Source organism: Ischnura elegans, chromosome 1 (assembly GCF_921293095.1).
Source record: "Ischnura elegans chromosome 1, ioIscEleg1.1, whole genome shotgun sequence".
In the NCBI taxonomy this organism is placed as follows: domain Eukaryota; kingdom Metazoa; phylum Arthropoda; class Insecta; order Odonata; family Coenagrionidae; genus Ischnura; species Ischnura elegans.
The window spans coordinates 93358583-93380280 of NC_060246.1; the positions used below are offsets into that span (position 1 = coordinate 93358583).

General features: G+C 38.6%; 1 protein-coding gene across 1 annotated transcript in view; it reads right to left on the minus strand.

Moving 5' to 3' along the window:
- The window catches only part of LOC124166423, a 319149-nt gene that overhangs the window by 42137 nt on the left and 255314 nt on the right, over nt 1–21698 (minus strand). The window lies entirely within an intron of this gene.

A 21698-nucleotide genomic window follows, 5' to 3' on the forward strand; every position in this document is an offset into this window, starting at 1 on the left:
CGTTTTTTTTTATTTAAACCAAGATTTGGTACGGTGATTGACCATAACTACCACATTGAAAACTCCGAACATTTATGAGATCAAGAAAATTCACATTCGTGGTAATTAAGGAGGAGACGGGATAGGTGTAAAAGTTTTATAGGGACAGAAGATTTTGTCAATTCATGAATTATCAACAGAGAAAGAATGTGAGCCATCTAGAAAGGTTATAAGTGTCTTGTGGAATTTTTTATTTTTAATTAAAGTAAAATGTTATTTTGTTTTTAGTTTATTTCGTTTTTATCTTCAATTGGATGATTGTTTTACTTTGGAAAAGTAAGTAGTATTAGAATGCATTAGAGGGAATTATTACGGAGGCTTCCGCGGTGGTAAAATTGATGATTGGTTTCCGGGCGAATTCCGCGTCGACTCATTTTTTCAAAAATGTTTCGATCCAAACATTTTTTTTTGGACCCGAAGACGGGAGCTGAAACGTGACTGAAACTGTCGTCCGCCAAAAATGAGTCGACGCGGAATTAACCCAGTAACGTGTCATCAAATTAGAGGGAAATAAAAAAAGTGGCTTCATAATTATTATTTTGTTTAATGCTCTCTTTGCATAATAAAGAAAGATTTAGTTTATGGCCATTAGTGGCTGAGTAAGTATTAAATGCTACGTTATATCTCTTGGTGAACGGTAAATGAGAAAAGTTAGTTCTTTTCTTTTCGTTAGTTCATTGAAGCGTACGCTTGCACTAGTATTTCATGACATGATTTATGAGAAAAGATACGGGAAGTTAAGTGAAACGGTATTTCATAAGGATAACTGTAAAGATAAAAGAAAGCGATATCTTTTATCATTAAGTCCCTTCAGCCTAATGCTTACGAACACAATAAGATTTCCTTCAATGTGACGTATGCTCGAGTCGAGTCTCTTTCAAGTAAATTTGAATTCCTCAAATATTCCTGGAGTACTTACTCCGGTATGTATGGCTTACTATAGAAACTAACTTCATTATCATTTTCATGTATAAATTTTCATATGATTATTTGATGAATATTTTCATTCTTTGTGTCTATCATGTGAAACATTTACATGCTTTCTGATTTCAATAGTAATTTCATAGTTTATATTGCCGGATAATTAATGAAATTAGAAAGCATATTGTGATTAAATGTGTTTTAATGCCTCTCAAGACAGGTGAGATCAGTTGGAGGAAGTATGCAGTAGTAGCATATGTACATAGTTCAACCTGTTTGTAATTTTCTTTGTCATGTTTAGTTTAGTCTGGCGATGAATTATATTCTGACAGTAATCTTATCGCTCGATACTCCTTACAAAAGACCTCGTCCGAACTTCCAAGAATGAAGACTCTTGTTCCTCCTAGCGTGGTATGAAAAAAGGCTTTGAGAAACTTTTTAACGGTTGCACTGATGTTATTACGCGTGAATGGCTTTCTTTAATGGCTGTTTAACCTGAGGGTAAAATCTTCTTACGCTGCTTGCCTAGTAGGTATTTGCTTACTTGAAAGAGGTCAAACTCCATTCAGGTTTTCGTCAGAAAATTTTCTACTTTTAACTTCAGTTCACTAGCTAACCAAGTACGTGGTTTCCCTCTACCTCGTTCCAGTTTATCATAAACTTTAAAGGAACCAATCCGTTAAATAGTCGCAAAGATTTATTCATTGCTTTTGATCTTCAAATATGATCGGTAGTAGATAGTGTTTCGAATCTCTCCTTTATATGTAGATAATCTTTTTACGCAAGGAACGGGTCATGTACGAGAGGAACCTACGATGGAGAACTCGAATGACCCCTATTTAATTGTGAAGGTTCCATGAATTCTAAGACATTAAACCGAGGCTTTAATCACATTTCATCATTTATGAAACGGAATTGTAAAAAAACGAAAAAATTAGCACGTTCCAGTAAATTAGAACATTCAAATTTTTTTAGCCTTGCTTCACATGGAGCTCCATTTAGTTAGACTATGTGTTTTTATACTTATTAGTATGCAGTCAATTTGCTGTAATTCTCAAAATAGGTGAGAATGAGCACTCGTATTGTTGATACTCACTCAAAGCTCTCGTATAGATAAGCTCAAAGGTTAACTTTTCGGACAATAATTATAAACGTACATTTTCGTCCAACCTCTATTATTAAATGACCTTAAAAGTATTGAGCATTAAATAAAACGTCGAAAATTCTTTGTACCCGAGAAATTATAATTTTCATGGTAACAGCAAAGTGAATCCAAAAAAATGTTTGCGTTGCCATAGTCCGGTAACTAAGGAGTTGCGTCCTCATGTTTATGGACAAAAAATGCTTAAAATTATCTCCCATACCACCTTCTGGAATAATACAAATCCCTCCTGAAACGCTTTTTGTAAATAACCATTCCGATTGGTGAATACATTTCTAACTTCCACGTAAACAGCACATAGAGGCCTTTACAACGGAGGAATTAACAGAGTACGACCATGGTTTCAACATTAGACGTCATCATCAGGTGCTTAATCTGATGATGACGTCTAACGTTGAAACCATGGTCGTAAATTTTTGAATAAATATTAATGTGAAAGCACAAATTTCTTCTTTTTAATGTTAATTATGAATCGCTTTCACCAAGTTATGCCTCAAACAATCAATTTTAACAGAGTACGACACAAACATCCATGCCCTTGATAGGGACAACCTACCCAGGCGGGATTCGAACCCACGACCTACGGTTTGGCAGGCGAGGGCTCTACCCCACCTCCAACGAGGCTGGCATAATACATAATTGATAATGGGATCGGCGTAATACATCCTGTGCCTGCGGTTGTGTGAAACGGAATAGTTTTTTACGCGATCCCTTGGATCAGAGCGATTAGCGAAAGGCGCGGTTTCACCTATGTGGCTCTCCGAGGGACCTGCATCGCCCGAACGATTACGGGTTAACTCTGCGGACAAGCATCTCGAATACCGTTGCCCAGCAAATAACTCTTTCCGAGACCACCACCATTTCCGTACAGAACCGCCACTAGCAGCCTCCGTGGATTTGCGGCTTCGGACGATTTGATAAACAGTTGCGCAAGATCAACGTATGTAACCGCAGTTCCAATGGAAGAGAGATAGAGATAGAGAGAGAGAGAGACAGAGGGGGGAAAGCTCTCGATTAATAGGAACAGAACAGAAAGAGAGAGATTAATTTCGAATTGACGCGAAGAGAAAAGTGAGCGAAGCTGTGTCGAGAGAGAGAAGTGTTGAAGGGGACGGGCATTTGGGCGGAGTTTTGGGAGGGGGCTGGGGTACCTGCCCCCCCCCCAAGTTATAAGGTAATTTGTCTGAAAAAAGTGCAAATCTGTACATTAAAGTAAAATGAAAACAAGCACTTCGAAAGTTTAAATAAATTTTAGTCTTACATAGTACGTATAAAGTTGTTTTGAGGGTAATCGTTGAGGATTGTTCAGAGGCTAATTTTAAAAAATCCAAGAACAATGAGGTTCTATAGAATACCCCAAGTTTCAGTGGGAAATGTTCCGTTGTCCCTAAACCTCCCCTGCTGGATTGCTGGATCCCCCAACGTGAAACTCGCCCATGGGAGGGCAGGGAGCGAGTGTAATGGAAGGACGATGATAATTTAGAAGGAAACCTTACGGATGAATGGGCTAATTTTTTTCACTCCCTTCGGGCTAAGCTAAATGTAAACGGAACCTAACGGCGTTATTAGCCTCGCGCCAGATTGCATACCTAACTCCCTTTCTCTCCCCTCCCTGGTGGGTAACCCCATGCCGTCCGATTTACGCGAACGGAATTTGCTTCACTGCTGTCGTGTGACGTGAAGGTGTCGATGAATTTGTTGCGGAGGGCGTCGGAGAGGTGCTACAGTAAAGCGCAGAAGCGTAATGGGGAGGTTTGACAGATTCGGAGAGGGGAGCTATAAGGGAGAGCGGATAAGGGAGTGGGTGGTTTTCGCTCACACGTACGTGTGTGTTGTGTTTGTCGTGTAGCCCTGGTTTGGTCTGTGTTAATGTGGGTTTTGGGATAATGGGGACGGGTTAGTGTGGGATTGCGTACCTTATGTCGGTTTGCGGGTGCAATACGGATGGCGGGAAGGTGGAGAAGGGATAGACCTCTCAGTGTCGGCTGTGCGGTGAGTGGGATTACTACTGCGTGTCTGGTGCAGATATTCAGTTTAACGCAAACTCCCCACCAACATTCTATTCCCCTCTTCCCATATTCATGCGCTACAGAGCCCTCTCCCCCTTTGCACTACTCCTACGCTTCCCTCTCTCGGTATATATAGAAAATAGCCACGGGCCCTCCTCTCTCGTCGTCACGGTCGAATGACGCAGAGAAATGCCGTGTGCGGATTAAGCCGTATTCATTGTTGGTTCTCGCGTGCTTGCAAGTTGGCTTGCAAATCCGCGGGAAATAATCGGCAATTGTACGACTCGGTTTTTACTTCCTCTCCCCTCAGCCCTTGGTCCGCGCTTCCTTTCCCAGCTCTCAATCCCTTTTCACGCAAGTCTTCCTTCGCCCATAAAATTTTCTGCTTCTCTCCCTCTATGTCTTTATGTCTCGCTTCCATGGTCCTTGATGACTTCATTGTGTGCGGAATGATGCATTCACAGCATATTACGTAGACTCGCGCAGCGAAACAATGATACGATTTGGGACGAGGGAAGTAGATATGTTTGCCCGGGGTTTGTGTTTGAGTGTGGGAAGAGCTAGAGCTCTGTATTTTTGTTTGTTTTTAATATTAACCCGCGTAAAACAAACGAAAAGAAATATCCGTTCTCTCGGCTCGCCTGTGACTCCATGGGCTTAGTGGTTACGCGAGTTACTTTGTGTGTGAACTACCTTTTTTTCCTTCTTTTCGTACCTACGAGTTGGGATTATATTTCTCTCGCTCCACCGGTGAATTCATTTGAATGACCCGTAATAGAGGCCTTTGTTGTCGAGGCTCGTTTTCAGCGCGCGCTGGGAATTGTGTGCCCATAGAATCCGGGTAGTTTTGCGGGTGTCGGTTTTCCTGGCACTTGTGCTGCTTCCAGTGGTGAAAATCGTGCCAAATATTGCGAGATATTTTTGTCTCGCGGTACACTGCAGGTTTTCTATTTTTCTGCTTCTTAATTTCGCGGTTTTTAGTTCGTTAATGGGGTACCTTGTGGACTAATCTACGGCACATTACTTAGCGTTCCGTCCAATTCATAGTTTTTCTTTTTAATTTTGTGGTTCATGATATTGTTGTCAACATGGTTGCAGTTTTTGGTAAGGTGCTTTAATTCTATCCTCTTTAATTTTTTTTAAATCAGGTGCATATTATGGAGATGTCCTTTTTTAGATTTTAATTATTTGGCATATTCCTTTTTTTTCTATTTAAACAACGTTTATTACTTCTTCGGATGTGGTTTCAGTGTTTCTGGGTTATTGCGGTTACTCACGTGGATATTATTATCGGAGATGACTGATAGGAATTACTTGGAAATTGATTAAACTCGGTCTTTATGTTCATTTTAATCGATGTTTGATAGCTGTAAACTGTGTGATTGTCCGCATAATGATGATTTTATGCTCTAGGAAATTAAATGCACTAAATGGTGATTGCGTTTAGGCAGACCTGATTCCTCGTTCCGTTTAACTGTCATGGACTGGAAATTTGACCCAATTTCGCAATTATATGCAATGGGCTTGAAAGTCATTCCATTACTCATGGTTTTTCTGTCAATGAAACAGAACCTGACGGAAGGTTCCATTAGCTTCATCTATAGGGCATAAACACTATGCAATCGAATTAGGCATTACCTAATTGTGTGTAATCATTTGTAGTTGCTTTTATGTTTTTTTAGAAAATTCATGACGATGAATAATTTACAGATTTATTTCAGATACAAAGTTCTATATTTTTAATTACATATGTTAGCATTAATTATTCAAAGCTAGGCTGCCAAAACATGAGTCATCTCCAGATATCCATAATTTTAAAATAATTTTTTTCCAATTTGTTCTAGATGACGCTACATAATTGAAATTTGCTGGCGCACTTTACGATAGATATTTAACCATATTGTAAAAATGCATTCACCGTAGTTTTTTCAGTCAGTCGGATCTTGAGGAGCGATATTAATTAAGGAGATTTTATTGAGACCCGATGATGGCCTCCTTTTACATTTTACCTCGCAAATTTCGCAGTTTGATTCCAATGTAAAAGGAAGAGAAAATGAGAATGAATAAATTATTGAAGTAGAAAAGCCATTGCCAATGCCACCTAATATGAAAACGATATCAAAGTAGCTCAAAAATATCTTAAGGTATGCCAAAAATGGTAGAATACGTTGCTTATAATTTTTTTTTCATACTAGTATTTTCAAAACTAAATAGTATTTTGGGAATGGACAGTGTTGAAACAAATGAATGTATCAAGAAATTTGCAGAATAATGCATTATGAGTAAAGAATGAAAGTTTTTGTCACACGCTCCATAGACCACTTTGTAAGAATCTTTTCCTTGTTAATCCCCTCCGGCTTATTGCAGCTAGACTTGGTTCATACGAAGAACATTAGAAAAAAATCAAGGGATCTATCAATTTTTCATTAGACATTTATGGAGGCAAAAAATTCGAGAGAATTTTGTTTGAGGGGTGTGTGTCAGTTTATGGCTAAAATGAGGCTCTTTGAATATAAAAATGGTTTTGAACTGACCAATGGAAATGTTTGTGGCTACACCAATGCGAACAAAAAATACACGAGTAAAGACAAATTTATAAAGACAATGAGGGCGCACCGAGATATTTGTGTTCAAGTAACCAAAAAAGGATTTAAGGAATGGAGCAGCCTTTTGATCGGCATAGTTTTATTGAAAACTTTATCACTTCGCAGCCCAGGTGAAAATCACAAGTGATGTGGCAGGTTAGTATAGGAGAAGAAAATAAGGCCTAAAGAAATTGAGAGGAAGGACTCAGACAGTCCTTTTATTCTCAAAATTCTAAGATGACAAATTAGTGTGCTCCTAATTGTGGCAAGACGAATGGCGAGGAGATAGCGGGAAGATGAGGAGGCAAAACATTTTGGAGATGAAAGGATGAGGCTTGGACGGATAGAGAGAACAGAAGAGAGGTAGAGAGAATGATGGTAGGGTGAAGGTGAAATGAAGGAGGAATGGTGGAATAGGAGGGGTAACTTTCTTTCTCCAGCTAACTAGTGGAAGCGTTGCCAGGCAGCAAGCTGGATTTTGGTCTTCTTCTTCCTCTCTTCTCCCATAACATTCTCGTCCTCAACTGTAGCATCCTCTACCGTGGTCATCTCTACTCCCCGAGAGAGAGAATTCCATCCTTTTGGACTCACCATCCCCCGCTACTTCCATAGAACCTCCATTTTCTTGTTCTTCAAACTTCTCTCTCACTCTCTCCTTTCTTCTCGCGTCCCAAACCAATTTTCCTTCTCCGTCCCAACACCCACGTTATCCCTTAAGTTGTCAGAGTTGTGGAAGAGGCTGGGTAAGTGCTTGCGTTTCCATTCTGTGCTCGGAAGGCGTGTGCGCACGTGTTAGGATGTGCTAGGGAAGTGGGAGTGAAAAAATTGAGTTTGTATTGATGTTGTAATTTACGAGTTGGAAGTGTAATACAAGCTGTGGGAGTAGGACACAATGGTCATTCACAGAAGTGGGGTTAAATTGATATTTATATATTTGAACCTCTAAATAGAATCAATGGCATTGGCCTTATATTTGTGGAGTGCCACTTCCGTGGAATGTAAAAACATAAGTATGATCGACTGAATTTCTCAATATTAACGACAAATGGTTCAACGTCACCCGTTTTCATAGTCCCAGTTTTGGTGTGATTATGAAAGTTATAATTTGATTCCTTGTATGAAAACATGAGAGCTCGTGTGGGAAGATTCAAATTATTTCATACAAGTATAGTTATGAATTAAGATGGCTCAAATGATCTGACTCCTTGAAGCGTTGCGTTGCTCAGACAAGCACATAGTCTACTGTAAATCTAGTGTTTTGAAGAAGAAAATAGCATGGCCTTTTAAAAATTCAGTTACATAAGTGTGTTGCTAACAGCGCTTAAAATTTTTCTTGTTTAATTGGAAAAATAACAGATATAAGGATGTTAAAAATAAGAAAAAATACCAAGGGCAGAAGTTGAAATCGGTGAATGTACGTTTAACTAATATTAATCACATTTTTGGAAATTTTCTCATGATTCTTCCTTCTCAAATTTACATTTCGGATAATATGTGCCACTGGTTTTGAGGCTTCAAACGATGATAAGGTATGATTGATATGGAGCGGAAAAATCCTCAGTGCTTAAGGGTAATTTTTTGTTTTATAATTAGGTACATACTAATAGGCAACCTTAAGTCATAGTGAAGAAATACTAGGTAGACCTTTTAGTCTTAAGGCACTATCAATTTTTTTCTTATCTTCTCACATAATCCGAAAAATGATTATCCTATATGAAATCACCGGTCCTATACGACAATTTATACTATTCGTTCCTGAGGTCTATGGGAATTATTGAAGAGCGGTTCTAAAAAGTGTTATTTGATAAGTTTGACGATAATGTGCGGAATCACGAGGGTGGTATGTGATGGAAGATGGACTCACTATCAGTTAGTTCTCGATGGAATCGGAAGCAATGTTTGTGGCCGACTATCTTGGTGGGGAGAAGAGATTAAATGAATAGCATCTCTTGATGGGTCGGATACCACATCCACCCTCGTGCGGAATTCCTTGGGCCGTAAAGGAAGAGATGGGCAGTTCGAAAAGCTTTCGTGAGGGAAGTCGAGGGAGACTGAAGAAATAAGAGGGCTCGAAAGAGGGACCGAATGGACTGGCGGGGAAACAATTGGGAGGCGGGCAGTAGTCTTATGTATGAACGTAAGCGACTGAAGAGAAGGGGAAGAAAGTGGGTTCGGGAAATTATTACGATTGGAAGATTTGGAGGGAAGAGAAAATTTGCGAAGCTTGGGCATAAGAGTGAGAGAGTGGCAGAGAGTGACAAGTCTAAGGAGGAAGAACTATCTTTAATTTCTGTGAGCATGGGTAGTGATGGTTTCTAGTGAGCATGGGAGAAAATAGGCTCGGAAAGAAGTTCATCGTAGGCAAAAGATGTTAGCTAGCAAGTGCTAGGAATCTTCGAGGAAGTTCTTCGAAAAGAATTTTCCTTCCACAAAATGTCCGAAAAAACTCCAGCATTCAAGGTCCTGCATACATTGATAACTCTCGAATATCTCACTTTATATTGATACTTTTTTGTATTATTGCCATTGCATGATAACTGGAGCCCTTTCTTTTGTCGCAATTATGAGAAAATACACGGAATGCGATAAATATTTCAGTCTAAAGTGAAGGAATGGCATTGTCTTATTCAGTCAAGTACACGGAACACCTAAATTGAAATCCTTCGGCTTTGGAAATTTCTAGCGAGCGTCATCTAATAAGTTCTCATTAAAGGTGAGGCATCCCGAATAGTTCACCATGAGGATAATTAAATTATATTCGAAGACTGTATTTGGACAAATAGAAGAAAATATTTCTGGACTTACGTATTCATCAATGAAGGGGTTTTAACCTGACGGTCGCCTTCCCTTTATTATAAGTTTTTGAATATTTATTTCCGGTTCTCTTAACCTATTTTGTCTTTGAAAAGCTGCTGGATTAAGCTAAAATTGGCTTCAGAATCAATGGAATTCGCTGATATAATTCAATTGCGTTTCCTATTATTTTAAAATATTGGAAATGTATGTAGCGAAAAAATATCTGGGAAAATAAAAGAAGTGCAGTTTAAATATTTCCTTTGACTAGTATCTTTGTTGCGATTGTTTTAACGTTTGATTCCTAAGAATTCAAGGGAAGTCTTAGGAATATAATGTTTAATTTATATAAAAATATAATGTTTATGGTATAGGTTCTCGCATATGGGGGACTAAAAATCATGCAAGACAATAAGATTAATGATACTGGCGAAGTTTGGAACCAGAAGTGTAACGGTTGATTTGGGAAAAAAGAATTTTCCTCTGCCTGTTAACACTTAAATCTTGATAATTAGTCCAAAATTGAAATTTCGTCTTTTGATTTAATGCCAAATTATTCCATAGCATGATTTCAAAGATTTCCAAAGCATGAAATCATAGCCATTACCTTATTATGTTCCCAGGTTACGTTACAGTTCATAATCATTGATAGAATCAGACATCAAAATTATTATCTACTATTATTTTGCTAATATTTCGTGGATGCTGAAAGAAGATATGCAGATATCGTTATGATATCTCTGCATTTCCATTTGCGGTTATTTTGGATACAAAAGAAATTGGTTTTTGGGAAAAGTAATTGCTGTTTTTGAGTATATATGATTACAGTCAGTGTTGTGCCTTTTACCATGCGCTAGGGATTAGCGACACCAATATCGTTACGATTTTATGTTTCCGTATTAATATCTTCGCCACGTTTTGTGTAGAGGGAGACCTCTTTTATGAAGTCGTCATCTCTCTCCCTCGCTCCACCAAACAGCAGGGATCCATCGGCCTCGACGACTGTTCTTTCGTGTTTGTCATCATTCCTTGTCTCCTTCTTTCCTCTTCTCCCTCTCTCTCCCTCTCTCCTTTTGTTCGTTCCCCTGTAGTCCCTTATTTACGATCGCGAACGTTGTAAAACCCTCCTCCACCCCCTCACCCCCAACTGCGGAGTTAATTAAACTGCACCGATCTCTCTCTCGACCGCTTAAAAGGGATGTTGTTGGTTGGAAAACAGCTACCACTACTCTCGTATCTCCTGCTCCGATAGTCTCTCTCCCCCATTCCTATCGTCCCTTGTCCTTCCCATTCTTCTGCGCACACTCATGTGTTGCCCCACCCTTATCCCTTGGCTGCTCCACTTTTTCATCTTCTATCCTCTTTGGCGACTCACAAAGCGTCTCATTCCTGAGCTCGTCCTCTAAAGCTACGAGTAAACCTAAGCATATGAATGCACCAAATTTACGCACATGAGTACCTGTAATAATACGAAAACCTAGCTTGTAATCGACTACTCACTCGACTACTCAATTGTCAGATATGAATAATACTGTACCCAAGTATTCGACGGAATAATTACGTACCCTGAACAAAAAATAATAACCAAGAAAATTCGAGCAATGTCTCCCAATTTTAGGTGGACAGTTAAATTTGGTGGACATTTCCAACTTTAGTTCTTCTAAATGGGCACTCGATTACCAGGACGCTAAACAAGGATATGTGAGAGAAAGCTGCAGCCACTCATTGCCGGAATATGTTTTACTGCTGATGCTTTTCCGTCATACGGAATTCGGTCCGTAGCATAATTCATTTTTCTCCTCTCTGGTTAGCTACTGACTTTTTTCAATCGTAACTTATATTCCGCTTATTTATTTTATCTTTTTAGCTTGATTTCTATCTCACTTAATTCTGTTTTGCTAATTTGGTAACATTTCTTGCCTTGCTTTTGCTGGAATGTCCATTGTTCAACGTTGACATAATACCTTTTTTATAGGAAGGCGTTGCATTTCTCCTGTGTCTAGTGATTTCACGTATGGTCAGGATAAAATTTTTCTGATTCGCCCTCAAGTTACTCAATACAAATACTGTAAAGTTCCTTCTACTATTGAACTAAAGTTATGAAATCATGGTTAGCAGTGAGTTTCACAGCTCAAATTTATGCTTTCCGGGGTTAGCAAATATACCGGTCCTTTTGGACCCTCCGTTGAGTAATTTATGTTTATGTTTTAGGGAAATGTTGGCATAACTTTTTGGTTACAATAATTTGACATCCTAATTTTACCTGATTGGGTGACGCATCAATTTTAATTTAGTATTCCAGTTTTTTTCAAGTGAGGTTTTGAGGCATAACCTATCATGTTTATCATGACCTCTATTCACTACCTCACATTTTACCTGAGGTAACTAATTTTTTTGTTGATTATTTCTCACGCAGTTATCTCTGCGAATTTTAATTTTGTTTATTTGAAAAGAGACAGGCTTAAAATGTTAGATTTTATCAATGAACATTTATTTTTATTCTTGAAATTAATCCATTAATGTGATTCGAAATGGCTTCGTTTCATGGAACATTTGGCCTCAAACGGTTACCTAAAAATTGCCCGTTATTCCTGGCAAATATATTCGCAATATTCCTTTATACGTTTTATTCTCGTGGGAGAAAAACCCTGTGGAAGAAATATATTCGGTTACATTGCTTTTCGTTTTTTCTCTCATTCGAAGCTACCATCCCGTTTTTTCCCTATCCAATTCCCTTGGTTCCAACGATCCCCTCTTCCCTCAGCCCAAAATCTCAATGGTGGTGGGACGGGAGAAGACCGAGGATTGGTTTTCGCTCTCTGTTCGACATTTGTGTCGGCAATAATGTTTATCCGAGTGGAAGTTGGAAGGATAGCATCGGTCTAGACCGGATCGTTTCCTCCCCTTCCTAATCTCCTCTTCTCTCACCCCAAACCCTTGGATTCGATTGAACGCTGCCTTCCATTCCGTCCGTCCACTCACGCACTTGCTTCCACCCGTCCTGAGTATTCATTTACATTGAGATCTGAACGATTCTTATCGCCCAAACGGTCTCTTTTCTTATTGGATACTGATGGCTTGAAATTCTCTTTATCGTTATCTGTGGTCTCAATGGATCGCATTCCTGGCGTTTTGTAAATGATCATAAAGGGCGCGAGTGACCACTCTGTGGTATTTTTGACCCGCAATATGCTATACCCCATTTAGATGCTACGGTCCCCTATGCCGTAATAGGGTTGGGAAAGGTTGGGCCGTAAGAGGTATGCTGTAATCATTTAAGGTATATAATTGCTCTCTATTGTTCGTACAATTCAATATCATAAATGAAATTTAGATTGGTTAATTCCTGTTAGAGCAGTATATCTCCTGTTCTGTCATATTTTCTGTTGCTTTAAAAACCATACATGTATTTATTCGTTTATCGGGTCATGTAAAATTTCCCTTCGTGCGAGTATATTCCATTGCGTCAAACTACAATTGCATCGCGATAAGGAGTTGAAGGTTTTTATTGGGAAATTGTAGGAAATCATTGGGTAGAAATTTAAAGCCTACACATTAAGGAATTATGCATGAAGATTGGCAAGCTCTGAACCCGTTTCGGGTCAGTACCACACTTTCAATTGACTCATCCTAATTAGATTCGGTCTTAATTAACGTTTATCTAAATGGTGACTCGTCAAAATTATTATTTTTTTCATTTCACTCATTTAGAAGGTTAATATATTCATTTGCAATCAGTTACATATAGCTAAATATTGAGATAATCACATCGATTATTAAAGGACAGAATGTTTCTCTACTGTAGCTGTAATTGGCATCAATTATAATGTTTACTTTAAACCACTAATGAATATTGAAATTGGGCATGTGGGACTTACTAATGCATATCGGCAGTCAGACCTGAGAATCTGTATGGCCTACCGTTCTCACATCCTAAAGGTTAAAAATATTAGAATTATTAAAAAACTTCTTATATTATTATTAAAAATTTCTTATATTATTATTATTAAAAAACTTCTTATTTCAGTGAAGAGAAGCTTAATTTTTACAAAGTTTATAGTTCCAAAAGACAGAGGAAATATGAGGAAAAGCGTCGTATAATGGTGAAAGGCTTCATTGGAGAACACAAGTTTGTTGTTTATTAAAATGAAGAATACATTGGTACTGTAGTTCTTACGGAACAATAATAATATCGATATACCTTTTACAGCTCGTGTCAATGAGGCTGATAAATATTTTATTATAAACGAGGAATGATGATGACTGATGAAATAGGCCCTAAAAAGTACGCCATTTATCATTCATGGAGGTGCTATTAATTTTAGTAAATTAAAAATGAGGAATGAGAAAAAAAAATCTCGTGGATTATTTTTTCTTACAAAATGCTTAACTAAAGCTGACACATGTTCCTCGTTATTTGCGACGGGGTAGCTAATTAACTGGAGCCTATTATCCAAGGGAACACAACGTTCCGGGATGAAAACACACACATACACAGTCAAACACACCCTAGTGGAAGGACGTTTGGTGACGAGATTAAAATGACCCCTACAAGGCGAGAGCAGGAGGAGGGGGGGGGGAACTTTTATCCTTGCCTGAGTGTGTTTGGCCTGTTAACAACATCAGTTATTCCATTACTACTTTTTCATAGGTTTGTACACTCGCATCCACTTCGGAGGAATGTCGGAGAAAAGTTTGGAAATGAATCTTTGAGACAAAAATTTACCGTGATAAAACACAAAAAAGCACAGTTGAGTCAACAGGCGGACCCTTGTTTCTTTCGAGTGCGACAAGGAAGGAAAAAGAGAAAGATTTTCGGTAATGTAAAGGGAAGGATGGAGGGAGATGAACTCCGAAAAAACTCACGCACATGCTTGCATAAAAATCTTTGAAATCGGAATGAGGTGACTTATGAGAATGAACACGCGCACCCATGGAGAAGTGGCAGCAGAACACATATGGCTGAGCTTGAGTGTAGCTTCAGTTGCGTTACATTTTAATTGCTTTGTGATTGAGAGGGAAAGATTTTGAAGGGCAATATGGAGGAAATCATTCGGTAGAAATGTAACACCTGCACGTCTAGGCATTATGGGTGATGATTGGGTAGCTGCTAACGCCGTTTCGGGTCGGTAGCACACTTTAAATTGACTCATTCTTGCAAACTTCGGTTTTCACTAATCTTTGATTAATTGATATTTACGCTGACTTGACAAAAGGTTCTTCATTTCATTTATTCATAATATTAATAACTTCATTTTCATTCAATATAATTAATTACACAGTAAAATGCGCATGCAAATTCAAATCTACACTCTCGGCGAAGAATTTTGCGTGGATTTCTTATTTTCAGGGAAACAATCTCTCTTCTCGTCGGTTGCTAGTGAAATAGATCGATGTGGATTGGTTTCTCTAGTTGTTCCTGCAGGATGGGCCCTTTTGCCACACAATTGTCCTCTTCAATTTTCATTCATTTTACCCCTTTGCACCTTTCCTGTTTGTGTTGATTTTTGTTTCCGTTTTTAGCAAGTTATAGGGCTACGCAATCACATAATCACGTCTCAGTCATTCATATTTGTCGGCGCTTGATGGCGGTAAAATTAAGGGTAGTACTATTTGTATATTGACGGCTACAAACACATTTTCATAGATTTAAATTGAATCTCTCGTCGAAGGTAGGGAGCGTTTGCTATTTTGACATTCGTAGCCAATAGTAAAGGTATTCATCATTGATAAAGAGCGTCTATTATTTCACTTGAGGCGGTAATGTGACGAATGCTTTCCTGAAGTAAGATTTTTGTATAGGCGAAAGAAAATGTTAATTATTTTGGCGGTGCAACTAGTGAATTGCATTTCTAGAAGACCGCCTTTAAGTTGAGTTGAATATATGTTAAAGTTACAGGTTCATCCGTAATTCCTTCAAATTATTTCGAAAAATATTTCATTGCGCTTTTTCCTTCTTCGTATTATCCTCCCATTGCGTTGAAGTTTTTAGCGATCTAAGCATTTCCAATCTCCCATTCAGCGACCTTAAAGAGAGTTCGGATTTCGTTATTTTTGGGCCCGAATTAATTTTCTGCCAAGGTCTGTAAACAAACTGTTACTTACAATCTGCAACTACCCCCTGCACCTCTCTCCCATTTCGAAACAGATGTTTTCCTTTCATTATTAATACCAACCGACTCCGGAAATTTATTCCGCTGTTTTCTATTTTCGTCAAAATAGATTTTCCTTTTGATTTTCATTATATATTTGAATTCGTGTCGAAAGCAGCGTTTGGCGAATTTCGCGTGGTTATTTAAGTCCCTCTTTTAATGATTTTCCTCGTCTGTCAACTTTAAAACCTTTCTTTTCTTTCCGAGTCGTCATCATTGTTTGCCGCCTTTTTTCCCTGGATTTTTCGTCAATATTTTTAATCTCACTCGACCCTAAGGTTACTTTTTTATTTTTTCTCTCGTTGTGTTCCACTGTTTCCGTTGTAATTTTATCTTTGCTGCAAATAGTAAGTTCTCCTCTTTTTTGTTTGCACCTTCTGAATTCCTCGGGTGTTTAATTCCTTTGGTTTACTTTCGGACTTCACCCTACTCGTTCCCTTTATATCCGGCATGCTTTTCTTTCCTATTTGGAAGGATGAAAAGATCGAAGAGAGGATGTTGGGATGTTAAGAACTGATGAGGGGGCGAAAAGAGGGGTAGCGAAGACTTCCGATAAATCGATGGACAATTTTTTTATGCCGCTTTTCTTGGCCCATTTGACATTCGCGTTCTTACTTATTTCCGCAACACTAACGCTCATTTTATCTCCTTCCTTGTTGCCTTCAATATTATACGTATGAGGATGGGCGTACATAGAACTTTTGAGCCTCCAATCAACAACTGACTCCACCTTCATCCTGCGCTCATATAGCCAGTTCGTCAGCGGAATCGAAGTTTGATCAAATCCTGCTGATAATCATGGTATTTTATTTTTTGGAAAAGTTTTAAGTTGAGGAAGTGGGAGGGAGAATGAATAAAAAAGAAGAAAGGTAAATCCTCCATGCCGGGCAACATATTCAAGTGTAATACCAAAGAGAAGCTGAATGCGAAAAAGTGTTTAACAGGACCGGCTTTTGAACATGGATCTTCCAATTCCCGACCACTGATGACTTCGAGTGCTTTCTGTATATGTCTTTGCCTTTGTCCAGATCATCCGGCAGCAGCGGAAATTCGCGGCCAATCGCAGGGCTTGGCTCAAAGTTCCTGTAGTTTAAAAACGGTACGTTTTCGACGTAAACATCATCGGTAATTTTGGTTCCTACTGGCATTAGCTATCCAACGATTTGATCGATGGGTTTTCATCTTTTATAGGAAAATCCTACAGAATCGTTGGCACATTAATAGCTGGTTCCCGATTTCGCTAGAGTCCCACGTCCTCCTTGGTTTTATTTATGGCCTTGGGGTATGCGTGCTCCTACCATCCCGTTCCCATCCCTTTCCTCCCCCCTTGAGAGTTCGATGGATAGGGCCCGTGAGTGCTAAGAAACTTAATATACTTCAGAAACAGCGGTAAAAAGGAGTCCTTCTAATTAAGATAGTTCACAATAAGAATCAGGCTGTAACGTGCTAAGAAACTTACTATACTTCAGAAACAGCGGCAAAGAGTAATCCTTCAAATCAAGGTAGTTCCCAATAAGAATCAGGGAGTAACGTGCTAAGACCATCACAATCGAGCTTCCTCTTTCGTTGAATCCATTCCGTTCGCTCTCTTTAAGCGGCGCCGAGTGCCGAGACAGCTACGAAACGCTCTTCACTCCAGCTCCTGCTACCGTTTATTCCATCGCCTTTCCTCCATTTCACAACGGGGAGCATTTGGGGAAATAATGAGAATATTTCTCCCCTCACCCTGTCCTCCGGCTCCGTCGTCTTTTCCAAGCCTTGCGACCCGCTCACCCTGATGTCTCCCTCGGCGTTTTATTTACTCTCCCCATCGCTGTATTTTTTTTAAATAAAAAAAATCAGGAATAGAATTTCCCCGCTTACCAGGCGTCTTTTAGCATAATGGAGGCACACTCAGGAGTTCGCGTTTTTATTAAGTTTGCATTATGACTGAGGAAAAGCTCAACCCTCTCGTTGAATCCGGGAAGACTTAATTTGTTTGAATTTTCTCCTCCATCTGAGATTTGAAGAAAAATGTGAATTCTGTTCGATTCGAATATTTTCTCTGGCACCACAGTGAGAAATTTCGAGTAATACTCTATACAAATTTAAGAAAGAGCATTTGAATCAACGTTTCCCATTTTGAAGCGGCTCTGTTCGCGTCTCTGGGATGGTGATTGAATTTTTATATCCATGCTACATACTTGTAATTGTATGAAAATTTTTTCTCAATGAATCATCAGTTCAGATCATTATAATTTCAATTTTTTGTCTGAGTAATTTCCCTTCATATTCGATCAACTTCAACCTTCCGGATAGTCATCAAAATTGAGTGACGTCTCATCAAAATTTGGGCTACGTTTTGAACTTCTGTATTTATTTCTGCATGTTTAAATTTTGACCCCGCTGTTACCTCGAAATTAAGAACAAAATAAATCCAAGAGAAAAGTGTTCATCTTGGTCTCTGGAATTGAACTCGGTGATGCAGACGCAAGTTACATAATTCGCAAACGCATTTAAAATAAGGATTATGTGGCGTTACAAAATTTAATAAGTTTTCATTAAATCATTTTATTAATTCATGAATATTTCCTCCGTGTAATAATAAAACCCAAGTGGGAGTTGATTAATTTTATTCGTCAATTATTTTATCATTTACCCTAATAAACTTCCTCCATGACATCTTATTGAATAACTTCTCTATCGCTCATGAATTCTGCGATGATAAGCGCTCAATATGGTCCTGCAAACCACTTTAATTTTGGTCTTCCCTTATAAAAAAATTTCTCAGATTGCTTTGCATTTCCATTGCAATATTTTGATAAAATATACACCACATTTAATGATGTTATGTTCATTGGCAGTTACTTGAAAGGTATCACATTTTCTTGCGGTGTAGGCAGGTCGGAAAACATAACATACCTAGTGAATACCATTTCCGTTACAACTGAATATTTTCCTTTGAATAAATAGTGATACTGTTTCCAATGTATTCAATTTATTGTCAGGAAATGTTGTGTGGCTAGTTACCCGGGTATCCGCATTCGGAATGCAATTGTATGTTTATGCTCGTATAGGTTTATGTTTTTTCCTTTTTTTCTCTATTTTTTCGCATTTACTAAGACTTGCTGTAGTGTTTTTTCCTTTCTACCTCTGTCAAATGATTTTTACTGAATTGTTGTGCAATTGTAAATTATCTCATGACCCGAATGGCCCACGATACTAAATTAATTGAAATTAAAATAAATAAATGCACACATACTAATAGCACTTGCATCCTTAGGAACACTGATCCAACCAATGCGTGGTGCTTCGTCATGAGAACCTGCAATAAACATTTTACTGCCAATTTTTCTATTAACTATTACAAATAAGTTTGGAAAATTCCATATATTTATATCACTTAATATTAGCGGGTCGGAACGGTGGTAGTGCTCTTAAATTCGATTAGAAACATCTTCTATTGGTTTTATATGATTTTAGAATTGCGGTATTAAGAAAATAAAGCCTATGTTATAATATTTTGAAGTCATTGTTTACTTATCTACTCAAATATTGCATTAATTGATGACGCCGATGAACAGCGAAATGTTATCTTTAGTGTAATTATGTACAAATTTGTAGCATTGAACATCATTTTATGTATATCATACGTAATTTTAACTATATGTAGCAATTTTCTAACGTGTAGAATTTTTACATTGAAGCTTATTGTAAAAATTACAGCTTTGCGTGCACCTATTTAATATAACGGATATTGTATTGCGAATTTGTATGCATTATTTATAAGTTCATTTGTTGTCTTGATATAAGTTTATGTATAAAAGATGAAGACATTCTTGAATTAACCGCTCTTGTTTCATCATTTCCCTCATAATTTTTAACCTTATTTCTCTAACCGTACTTTCAACGATGGGTTCTTTTGTCGACTGTCCGTATTGCTCGCGGTAATAGCAGTAAACCCAGCGCAAAAATTATCTCCAGGAAGCACTACTCGTGAGTCCTTTGTGTTGTGAGAATGATGACGACTACGGATTACATTGTCGAATGGTTTCGCTTCTGGCTCCGTTCGAAAACTAGGAGCTGGAAGCATCCCTTAGGCAACCGGTGCAGCTGAGTTATGTTGTAGTGAGGTTTCAGGGTGGCAAGGCGGATAGAAGGTCATTGGTTGAGTGGAATTTTATGCTGGAGAGAGGGAGAGAATAGGAAGAAGTGAGATGTTAGGGGTTTGTTATTGGAAATGTGAGCGTGAGGTCGAATAGCTGGAATAAGGGGATTGTATAGAGAAGGCCCAATTCCATCCCATAGATTGTTGATTTCTATTGCCTCTTCGGTCGAATTTTAATCGGTTTTCTAAAACGCCCGCGGCGCGGTGATGTGTGCAATGCGATCCACTTATTTTGCAGTACAATGTCTGTAATTACGAGGAATAGCATTGAAAAGTCATTTGATAGATAATATGTTTTCATAACGTTGAGCTTATGCTAATAGTCCACTGTGCCACATTTTTGGAATAAGTATTTAGGAGAGGAAATGAATTACCGAATAAAAAATACAGGGCGCCCTATAAAAAAGGCATACCGCTATTTATATATTTGCAAATAACAAAACTACAAGGAAGGCAGTCATGCTGATTAATGTCCCCCTGACGGCTAATGAACATTTGCTTGACACATTTTTGAATTTCCATCGGGACAAAAAGTTATTTCGGGTGGTCACGATAAATGGGATATCCTGTATATTGGTGATTATTATTATACAAGCCTGACGCGTTTTCATACAACTACACATTAATGGCAAATCTGGAGAATCCTCAATTTTATAATATTCGTGTTTGGGGGGTTTATAGTATGGCGTGAGATTGAGATGTATTCCCTTGAGGAAAGGGATGGCATCGGTCGCAGCACGTGCATACAGGGCCGAGTCATTTCTTTCTCAACCATATCCCTCCACTCTTCCACACATCCCACTTCCCGAGCTGCTCCATAGCTCCACCCGCCCCAAGGTCCTTACCTCAGTAGTGCACCCACATGCCCCCACTTAGGGATTCTCCTCGTTTCCCACACCCCAACACTCTTTCCGAATTTGGAGCTCGCTACTCTGGATGCTTCTAACCAGGTTAACCTGGCTGAATTCCTGCATCGCCGGCCACCAACCTTTCCCATTATCCCTCTTTTATTCGGCCACTCCAATTTGCTTCTTCGAAACTCCCCCATTTGTTCCCCATGCGATTTAGAACGGGTGTCTTCAATCAGGTCACGTGTAAATTGCATGCTCATACCTGAAAAATTGCTCTCTGCATCTTGAGTTTATTGGAAACTTTGCACTTCCTCACACTATTCGATTATTGTTTATTGTGTTATCAAACAAATTAAGCATATCATTAAAGTAAAGGTTGAAGAATAAGATTTTTTTGGTGGCAGAGTAAGAAAGACTGAAATAGCGAAAAATACAATCATCGCTATGTCAATAGGTTCATTACGGCTGAATCATTATACTCTTGCGCGTATTTCTGATACTTAAGTAGAATTATATCCAGCCACAACATCTCGTATATCACGCCAGTTCTCTCTTTTGTTTTAGCCGAATATTACGTCTTGTTACTCCTCATAATTGTATGCATATTTCTCGCTTTATTATTTACAGTTTAACTATTGATATGATTCTCATGGAGAGCGGAATGACTGCCTATTTAATGCATGGAAGGGACTACCGTTTTGTCACCGGAGGATTGCATGTAGTTGATCCAAGCAATGTAGAACAGGATGGCTTTAAAATTTAAGACAGGTGGAATGGTAAATCTCCTCCATTTTTGTCGACCAATTCTGGAGCAAGCGGTTGGGAATCTGCAGAATCACGCATAAGAAGTGTGCTTCCCAGGAATAGGTAAAGGAAGGTGGAGATGGTAAGCAAGTAATTAGGGAAATGCAATTTTCAGTGCAGGGCGCCCAACTAGAGAGCGGTTGCTTAATTACTTCCGATCGTCCTTTTTTTTATCTCCATTGCGTCCCTAAATGTGGATGCAAATGCGACAGGTAAATGAGTCAGATCGCCATGT